The sequence below is a fragment of the Drosophila willistoni genome, chromosome 3R (assembly GCF_018902025.1).
Source record: "Drosophila willistoni isolate 14030-0811.24 chromosome 3R, UCI_dwil_1.1, whole genome shotgun sequence".
In the NCBI taxonomy this organism is placed as follows: domain Eukaryota; kingdom Metazoa; phylum Arthropoda; class Insecta; order Diptera; family Drosophilidae; genus Drosophila; species Drosophila willistoni.
The window spans coordinates 2,270,687-2,281,529 of record NC_061086.1 but is presented as its reverse complement, the minus strand read 5'-3'; positions in this window follow the sequence as shown (position 1 = coordinate 2,281,529).

The following is a 10,843-nucleotide window of genomic DNA, read 5'->3' as shown; positions in this document are numbered from 1 at the left end:
ACCAGTGATTCGTGTCACGTAGTTGCGAATGAAATATTCACCCGGAAATGTACATATACTATACAAACAATCTGTACTATATTTGCTTCAGGTATCCGATCCCATCAATGGGTTAGTCATATCAAAGTTTACTCTTTCTCATAGAAAAAGATCTCGTCATCTGGTCCCATGCAGCCTAGAAATCATTTCGAACACGAAAAACTTCGGTATATGACTTCAAAACGAAAATCGTGAGTTTTCATTGGGTTTTAGTGTGTAATAAAAATGAAGCAAAATAGTTACCACACCAAATTGGATACTTCCCGCATCACTCTTCTCTCTATCAGGGGACAAACATAGTACCATATGGATGATCAACTTATCCAGTAATTTCAAAAACCATCTAACCTATCAATAGTCCACTTCCTCGTGCCTAGGAAAATAGCCTGTGGCAACTTTTGTGACATATTTGAAATAATTCTATTTGACCAAAATGTCTTGCAAAATAAAACTAATTCTTTATTATGTTTATTCTAATTGTTTTTTAAGATAAACTGTTTTTAAAAGTAGTCAAAACTTGCAATTAAAGGCATTTTTGACAATGCATAAATTTTCTTTGTCAGAATATTTGCTACCAACAAAATTCTAGCAAAATTTAATTTGTGCAGATCGACTACTTTAATAATCCTTGATTAAATTTAAAATTAAATAAGTTGATTAAATGGGTCAAATGCCCCACCAGATCTTGTGTCGCCATGGGATTTTGCCCCTTTTTCCTATTGGCCCTTTAAATATTAAAAGCCATAGGTAATTAAAGAATAAACGAAATTTAAAGTTTCCTTAAACTCTATAAAGAACACAAACAAAATTTTTTTTTAACATTTTGCTTACTGGAAAATATAAAAGTATTACGAAATACATATAAATGTAGGATTGGCCTTTTAATAATTGTATAACTAAATTGGTTATAATTCATCGTTACAATCCCATATAAATGTTAAATTACTGTCAATTCATCGACATAATTGTCAGTTGTTTTAAATAATTGATTGAAATAAGTGATTGGCAGCAATTAAGCGTATAAATCGCAGACTTAAAAGGCCAGTGAACAAGAGTTCGTCAAATCGACGAATTGTTCCCATTAAACCATGTTTACAAATCGAAAACAGTTTACAGTTGCTATTAAATCGATGAACGATGGGAATAACAGTAATGATAGCTGACCTGGCTGTCAAATTAGATATATGTACCTCCAACATTCAATTGTGGACCATATATGTAGTCTCGTACTTTGGGTTTAAAGCGATTTTTGAATAATGTTGTTGAGCAGGTTGCACATTTGGCGAGACACATTTTTTAAACTTTAAATGTTGACAATATATCTGTTTGACGCAGTTGTCTACTACAAGTTTTAAGTATAGATTTCAATTTGGGCCGAATTAAAAATTTGAATTTAGTAGGCAGTTGTTGGATCTTTTAACTTGGCCAAGGTTAACGGTACTAATTAACTTTAGAGTATTATATTTGTTGAACCATAAAAGAAAAAACATTTAAACGCAATCTGTTTTATATTATCGTTAAGACTGAAGCAAGTCATCAGCACTTACGTTTGAAAATGCCCAAGTTAATGTGAATGAGTATCGTTTATAAGGCTTGGCTCTAGTTGTTTCTATATATGTGGAGCACTAACTCTTGGAAAAGGACACCACAGATAATCTAATTTTGAATCGTTTTTAAGCAAATGACTTGAAAGCCAACTTTCATGTTACCTGACAAGTTTCGAGTATAAATAATCAATAAACACATACACTAAGTGCTGGATTTTGACCCAGTTTTGAATACTTTACTCCCAACGGAGATCTGGGTTAAAAGCTCAGCAACAGGCAAATGCAACAATAGAAAGTATAAATGAAGTAAGTAAGTCGTCTCGCCGATTTGGGTATACCATACACCAGGTGAAACAAATATTTAAAATTTCGAAAACCAAATGTATGTCTATTAAATTGTTTTAACATGCCTTATACCATATGCTATCTCGCTCACTCTACAAACACACGAGCACTCTAGCGCCGCCACTAGCCAACGGCCAATTCTGCCCTTATGGATCGCGTAGCAAAATACGTTCATACGTATATTTTGTATGTTTCTAGTCCGATTTCAATCAAATTTGATAGTTTAATAGAAATAGATAAGATTTATTAGTATGCCAAATTTGATCGCGATGGTCAAAAAATTGCAAGAGCCAATCGGTTTTTTCTAAATTATGGAGGCGGAAGTGGGCGTGGCAACATAGTGAAATATATATATTCTGCGCGCATTCTAAGCCAATTGACATACTAAATTTGGTGACTTTAGCTTTGTTAGTTTTCGAGAAAATCAGTTTTGTTTAATTTGCGGGGGCGGAAATGGGCGTGGCAAAATTTTTAAATAGTCAATATCTGCGCGTGTATTAAGCTAGCTTACATACCAAATTTAATGTCGGTAGCTTACATAGTTTGTAAGAAAATCTGTTTTTTGTAAATTCCGGGGCGGAAGGGGGCGTGGCAAAAATTTAAAAAAAAACTCGATAGCTGTACATACTACACGAGACTGCATACCAAATTTGGTGGCTCTAGCTCTTATAGTCTCCGAGATCTAGGTGTTCATACGGACGGACGGACGGACAGACGGACATGGCTAGATCGACTCGGTTGTTGATCCTGATCAAGAATATATATACTTTGTGGGGTCGGAGATGCTTCCTTCTGCCTGTTACATACATTTTGGCGACTTTAATATACCATTTCACCCTATGGGTGTATGGTATAAAAATATAATACTATTCTCAAACTTAAAATAAAATATTTACTTATAAATTTCTCATATTTGTAAGCCTTTAATAAGGTTTCTGCTTGTCAAGACAAAACTGGATTGAATTTTATTTGCGCTTAGAAAAGTCAGTGAAATTCAGAACCAATTGAATTATAATTCAACGTAATTGGTTTTTTCTTTGTCTAACCTTTCAACAGAACAATTCACAATTCCTCACGTCACCTGAATAATCTTTATTCCTTATACATACGTTTGGGCAGTTGCTCCCACCCCGTTGCGCCATTTCTATAGAGAATTGTCAACATTTGGTGTCATGGCATGTCCTTTTTGTTATGAGCGCAAGGCTAGTGGCAAAGTAACAAAATGAAGGAATCAACCAGTTTCCTCAATATATTCTGAAGACAAGCCATATAAAGCATGACAGGCGACAGCCATAACGGTGACAGCGATAAATTAAATGGTAATTTGAATTTACCGTTAAGTGACACGAACAGGCAACACAAACCCACAGACACATACAGACAATTATATACATACATATACAAATAGACAATATTCTTGTGCCAACTGCCAGAACGAATAAACGTTGAAACCGAAAAACGAAACTGAAACCAATAACGAAACTGAGAGTAAAACTTTGTGCACGAAAATTGCCGTTAACGTGACAATAAAGAGCGAAAATAGAAGGAACATCTAAGTCTGAGGAGTCGCTAACACACATAGTGTACATATACACTCACACAGACCTACATACAAACAAATACATGGCCATAAAAACAATCAAAAAAGCAAGCGAAGCAAATTAAACTTGGTGACTTTAAATTTCATTGTTAATATCCATATCCCACAACACCCCCTCTCCTAGTCACAATCCCCTCCCCCCATCATTCATTAATTCCGTAAACTTACTTTGTGTGCCAAGGCAGACGCAAACCCAAAAAAAACACAAAAACAAAGTTTCGGTTTTTGCAAGACGAAAAATTTATTACCAAAGTTGGCCCAAGAAAATGTATAAACTTAGCCGCATTTTGCCAAGCGGCCCATTTGGAATGCTAAATGTCTTGTTAGCGTTACACTGACCGTATTCCAATGGCCCGAAACCGCCAGCCGCATTTTGTCAACGACGAACACCCTTTGATAAGCCGGAAATGATATGACCCAACCCATGCCAGGCCAACACACAAATACACTCAAAAACGAGTATGGTATATACATATGTATGTATATAAGGCTGAGTCGCAGCGATCGCATCATAAAACCTACAAAATTGCCCCCAATTGCCCTGCCTGTAAGGCCCAAGAAACGAAAAACCAGAAGAAAGCCCAAAACCAAGGAAAAACTTTTTTAGCTCATGTAATAAATGCGGAGGTTTAGGCGGCACGGAAAGCAACAACCAACAACCCGTTCAATGAGCATAAGCTGAAGTTTTTACAATGTTCGAGTTGGTTTTGGAGCCACCTCCCCCTCTCTCACTCTTTCACTCTCTCCCTCACTCCCTCTTTTGGTTGGTATAATTCTGCTTCTCTGTCTATCTCTGTGATTTTTGTATTGCGAATGTTGTTTTTCGCTGCTGGCTTTTTGGCTTGTAACTCGCCTTGATCCAGTTTTTCTTTTGTTTTTGCTTTCATCTAGTTGAGGATTTCAATTCGGCAGTTAAGTCGGCCGTCGAATTCTCATTCTCTGTATGTATCTGTTCTTGGGTTAGTGGGTGGATTGCAACAAAAGTTGATGTGGCATGATTCGAATTGGCTGCTGCAGAAGGGCAAATTGAAGAATCACTGCAAGCTGGGCCAGTCGTAAATAACGACTTACTTTGCAAATCCTTTTTTTTAAATTCAAAAAAAAAATATACATATATAATATAAAAACTTCTTCAATTTGCTTATTGTATGGAATATGGTGGTCTCGGGATAAATTCGCTTTAACGGCAAACGCACGAAATTGGTTAACAACAGCAGCAAATTTCATATTCCATGTCCTCATGGGGACTGTCGGAAAAATTCCTTTTTAAAATTTTAATATTATGTAAACTGAGCTGGGTCCATGGACCCAGTGGAAAAACTGTAACTGGGAGGCGAGCTGAGCCTCTCGGCCCGGCCATTGCATATTTGAGTTTTGGCTTAAACAATGTAAGCGCGCATGTTTTTGCACCTTTGGGGATTTGGCAGCACAAATGGAATTAGTCGGTTGGGAAGCAGCGTGGGAAAGCGTGGATGATGGGCAACCATCCGTCAGGTAAACCAATTCGAAATGTCTCTCTGATTTGCCATAGTGGCGCTTGGCGGTTAGTTGGTGAAGCGCACGAGAGTGCCAGTTAGTCAAACAGAGGGACAGACAGTCAGTCAAGCAGTTAGTCACTCAGAGTTTGGCATATGTTAGTAAGACATTCAACTGTCTGTCCCAGGGCTAAACAGAACAGTCCACAAAGTTTGGTTGATTCGACAATCCTCCTTGCTGGCACATTGAGCATGGCCTCTGACAAGCAAAATGGGCTCATGTAAAGCATGAAATATGGTAATAGCTTTACATATCCACACAACGATACGCACTCTCTGCGGTGGGCGCGTATCCATTCGCAGAGTGAGACACGAAGCGTGAAATCACTCATACATATGCATGAGAAAAAGTGAAGATGAAGGTGTAAGCATATATGTATGCATGCAATAGTGTGTGTGTGTGTGTGTGTGTGTGAGGGTGAGACAAACTGGTAGCCCATAAACAGCGACATTTAGGCACACACACACTCACCCACACGCACACGCACATTCCAGCACTTGACATGGCAAGCACATAAAAGTAGGCAACGCTTTTTGCCATCTATATTCTTGCCTTCGACCATTTCCACTCACACTTTGTTATGAGTGATGTTGACGATGATACCACTGTCTGTCCCATATCGTTAATTTCAGACTAAAATACCACAGAAACGTTTCAGATGATCCAGCTGGTATTTGATTTATCTAACCATATATACTTATGTGTATGTGTGTGTACATATGTGTGTATAAGACTAGCAGGCACAATTCAATGGCTTGTTCCAACAACTAACTCTTATATAATATGTGGCAGTTTAATATTAAATAAAACTCACACGCATACTCGTAATTATTTGCTATTCTATTTTCTTTAATTAATTTGCAATTAAATTAACTTTAATTAATAACTAAAAGCAGCTCAAGCAAATAAGCCCCAACCCGCCATCAAAGGATAATGTTTATCGAAAGTGCGTCACGCGACAACGACAAACTACTTAAAGGATTTCATTAAGCTGAGGCCATATATAGTACATCGTTATAGCGGTTTAACGGAGGAGTTCTTTGAAATTGTAAAGTGTTTTCTCATTTAATACTGATTTTATTGGACAGAGATTGTAGCAACAAGGTCTGACTTTTCTGAACCTTTGGGCATTCATATCCAAGTCCGAGCCAATGTACTGTGCACAGTGCGGTCATAAAAGTACATTTGAGACTGGTACGCATTCAAGTGGCGTCTGCCAGCAGCTTGGCAGGTGTTGGCTGCAGCTACACTATCCAAGCATGCCAGGCACAGGTCTTGGGAGTACCATCTGACAGTTATGAGGTTTATCGATTATTAAACGCTTGATCCGAACTAAGTGCACAATTAATGGTGCCAGTTTGTCTTGCTCTAGCAGGTCTTGAATGAAATTTAAATCGATAAAGATGTTTACTCATTTTCTACTATCTAAAGAGTTGAGATAGAGAGTGAGAGAGAGCAAGCCAAATAACAAAACCACTTAAAGCCACATTTACTTTAATATTGGTCTTCTCCTTAACATCCATTTTATGACTTTCATGCTGACCTAGTGCACTTGATGCACATTTATCTTTGCCAACGAAGATGAACTGCGACAGCATATGTACGGAAACACCAAATGAAATGATAAAAGCTAAAAAAGGAAAAGAAAAAATGTACCAAATTCCATGCAGTGGCCCGTCAAGCTTGAGAGTGAGAGCTATGCGACAGACCACAGACACAAGAGACGGCAGCAACATTCTCAATGAAGTCGCCTGCCATAAACATTTACGATCTGACTGGCTGGCTTTCAGTTTATTGTCACATATATCTGTTGGGCATAAGCGTGCTATACCACATAAAGAACATGGTGTAATGAGCGCAGTCATTCGAATAGTACTGATAATAATCACATTGAATATGTATTCAGCAATCTCTTCATGCAATCTCCATGTAGGTCGTATGAATAGATTAGGAATCAAAAATTCCAACTGATGCATTATGAAATTAAAGGAAATGTTGTGACTAAGCAAACCGCTCGCCCTCGTCTCTGCTTGGGTCAATGCATACGTTCGCCATTAGGGCCAACATGCTTTCTTCCAGATAAAGTTATCATCTATTTTTTTTCAGGCTCATAAAAAACCAGGCCGCATAGGCTTTTCCAAGTGGATGCCACGACAGTAGAAGCAGAAGCATCAGAAAGAGCAGCCAAATTGAATAAACACATAACGAGTCCGATGCTGATGCTCTCGAGTTCTTATGCTCTGGTGGTCTCATCATGGAGCAAGGAAACGGTAACGAAACGGTAATAAAACTTTTAGCAAGCCAAAGAACGAAAGTCGCACCAAAACCATTCAGTCGGCCAACTGACCTTAGTTGGTTATTCCATATTCCATATGTGGGCGGAGGGTTGCTGCTGTGTAAGCAATAAAATTTTCTTCTTTTATTTAATTTTTTTTTTTGGGAGCATACAAGGTAAATTGCTCTCGTAAGTATGCTACATTTTTTTCTGTTTCTCTCCTGCTTGTGGCACATTGAAAAGGAAACAGCAGCGATGGTGGATGGGTGGGTGGTCTTGGTGAGATGTATGGGTAAACTTGGTGTTCTTTTTGCTTGTTCTTTTTCGCTTTAACCCAGCAATTGTGTTCGAGGATTCGGCTATGTGCGTTTTTTGTGCGTTTTAGAGCTAGCTTTTGCCAAATGAATTTAAATGTGCTGACGGCAGCACCCAAACTGACAAACAGGCTGCCTGCCAGTCGAGCACTCGGGCAGCCAGAGTTCAGTTTTCAATATGGCTGCTATGTGGCTCATATGTGGCTCGTCTGTGTTGCCCTCCATCTCTGATTGCTCCCCTAAGCCATATACGTTTCCCGTTTTTCTTTTATATTCTCTAAATTGCATTTCGTTTGAATGGATGTGGGATGATTGGTAAAGTTTACCTGCAGCCGCATATAAAAATTATTCTGATTATGTAAGCGGTTGTCCCGGCATCTTTGTTTTCGGTTCTTGTTTTCCTTTATGGATTTTCAATGGCTTTGATTGTCATTTGCAATTGATTGGGTCTAACGAATGTTTGCCTTTTCTACTTTGATGATGTCTTCGTCTTTTGTGATGTCTGCCAATTAGTGCCAAATCCATAAAAAGAACACTGACACAACCACCGAATGCTGCATATTTGCTTGTGGCACTTTCCTTTGGCTTTTAGCCAACCCGCCACTTTTACCCAAGTACATATCAAAAAGTGCTGCCGAATGGGCTAGAGTCACAGTTTCATTTCACATTTTCCATTCTGTTTAATTTTTTTTGATGCATATGTTTCCTGCTTGTTTTATTGTTTCATTATTTCACTGTTCATTTCATTATTGTCAACCACAAAAGGAAAAAGCAAGTCGAGCAAAAAAACGAAGAGAAAGACACGGAGTACATCCAGCCAAGGAATGTGAAGTAGTACATATGTATGTATGTACATATATCGCTTAATAGAGATTTAACATCTATATGACAATCTCTGGCTTAAAACATTTTGGTAGAAAGAATTTAATGTATCCAAATTGGTTTGCTTTAATAAACTCAAACGTTTTAATTAAGAGAAATGTGCTAAAAAGCATTTAATATTTTGATATTTAATCGTTTCCTTCCTGCGATTTCCTCACATTAAATACACATAACTTCCCTCGCCAAACAAGTTTTTGTGATTTAAGTTGACTGCACTTCGAGCTCAAGTTGTCATATCACACAAAACGAGAAATTTTCTTTCATATATTTTTTTTTTTATTTCCTCCATTCATATGAGTATCATTGTACAAATATTCTATAAATTCAGCATTTCGTTTGCTCTTGCTTTATGGCTTCCAAATGCTGTCAACTCTGTACACTCGTTAGTTTTCCTGTTCCTCAATAAGATACCAGAATGAGAGTGGGACCCAGTCCTATGCCCATGCCGATGCCCATTCTCATCACATGTCAGACATTTGCCTTTGCCTGACTTCACATACTCATCGCATTTTGTTAAAATACTTTTAAAATGATTTGTCTGCCAACTTCGTGTTGGTGTATTTGTGTGTGTGTGTGTGTGTGCGTGTGTATGTATCTGTGTGTTTGTGTTTTACTGTAATTGCAATATACTTTTGTGTCTTCGTCCCTACAGGGATGGGCCTTCTGTGTTTTGTCTAACCGAAAAAACGTCCCTAAACTAATTTTGCGGCATGTCTATTAAAGTGATTGTTTAAACTCTTAATTTACCGACCCCACATACATATATCCAATCTTCTTCTTACTAACTGCAATTTAATGGCTGGTCTAAGGCAAAAACTGTATGGCTTAGAAATTTTATGTACTTAGAAACAATAATTATAAGTTCACCATACTGGTGTGTGTGCGTGTGTGTTCTTTCGTAATCTACTTTCCTTAAACAACATTAAAAAGTTCGTTGCAAAAGTAAAAAAAGGTCAATACGAAAATCTGGGTTTTAAGCTGCTTAAAATTCAAGAGGGATAAAGTACCAAACTAGGGGCACAACATTAACAATGTGTTTTGATTTTCCAAGAAATATGTGTACATGGATAATAATAATAAAATGTGGATGAAAAAAGATGATGAGATGAGTTCACCCATATATTTCCATGATTTTGTTCTCTAGATTATTGGTGACGAACCCACAAGGGATAGTCATTTGCATCTAATTGTCATGCATACGGCAACTACAACTACAACTTCACCTGAAAATGCAATTTTGTTTGCACTCCCTCAAGTCTAAGGCAAATCTTTATTTTAATTGCAAATCTCGTTGCGAGTGGAATGAAAAGAGAGTAAACTCTGCCAGTGCAGGGTTATTTGACTTTTCTCCAAATGTATTTCACATTTTGATAAGGATTTTAGGAGCACCAATTCAGAGGTACATGCAATTCAATTCGATTTGACAAACACTGGTTAAAGGTCGCTCACTGCTGAACTATATGACACTTTTAAAAGCTATAGAAGGATAGAAAGTAGAATCAACATGGCAGCGAAATAACGCAATGAAATTGCCAACAGCCCCGACACCAGCAACTCATAAACATTTTGATACCCCACACTAATCGAGAAACGAAGTATATTGTAGCAATAGTATCAGAAAACTGCTATCGGAGAATGTTTGTTAAACAATTGCACGGAAATTTTTAATCTGACCTTCTGTAAATTTGGTGAAGATTAGCGGTCGAGTACCCTAAACTACGAATACAGGGTATCGCAAAGTCTAGATTTAAATAAAACGCACGGAATTTTTAATAATCAAAACGAAATGCGAACTAGCCACGCGTGGAATGTGGAAGCCAAAGCTAGCGTGGAAATTTGTGTGGCCTTGCGTTCTCTACCAAATACCCTCCATAAATTATAATACGAAGAATATAAAAAAATCCATAGCTTTTGATCATTTTTATACACATTTTTTTATATCTGTTTATATCTGTATGTCTACTATGTATGTACAAAAGTCCCCACTACAACAGCTCTCTCCATACACAAATATATGTTTTTATTGTGTTAGGCCCGGGAGACGGATGGGTTAGTTTGTTCCTTAAAATTGCCTGAGCAAATAAAGACAAGGACAGAGGCTGTTTATATTCCGGCAATGCCGCAAATACTTTGCATACTTTCAGGCTCTTGCTGTCTTATTGTGTATCTTCCACATTTTTGGCATTGATGAGCGAATTTGCAGGGCGTCAGAATTATTTGATAACCTTATTTGCCTCGGCCCATAATTTGATGCCATCATTTCAACATCAGACTCCATCTCCAGGGGGCACACAAGGAATCTCAA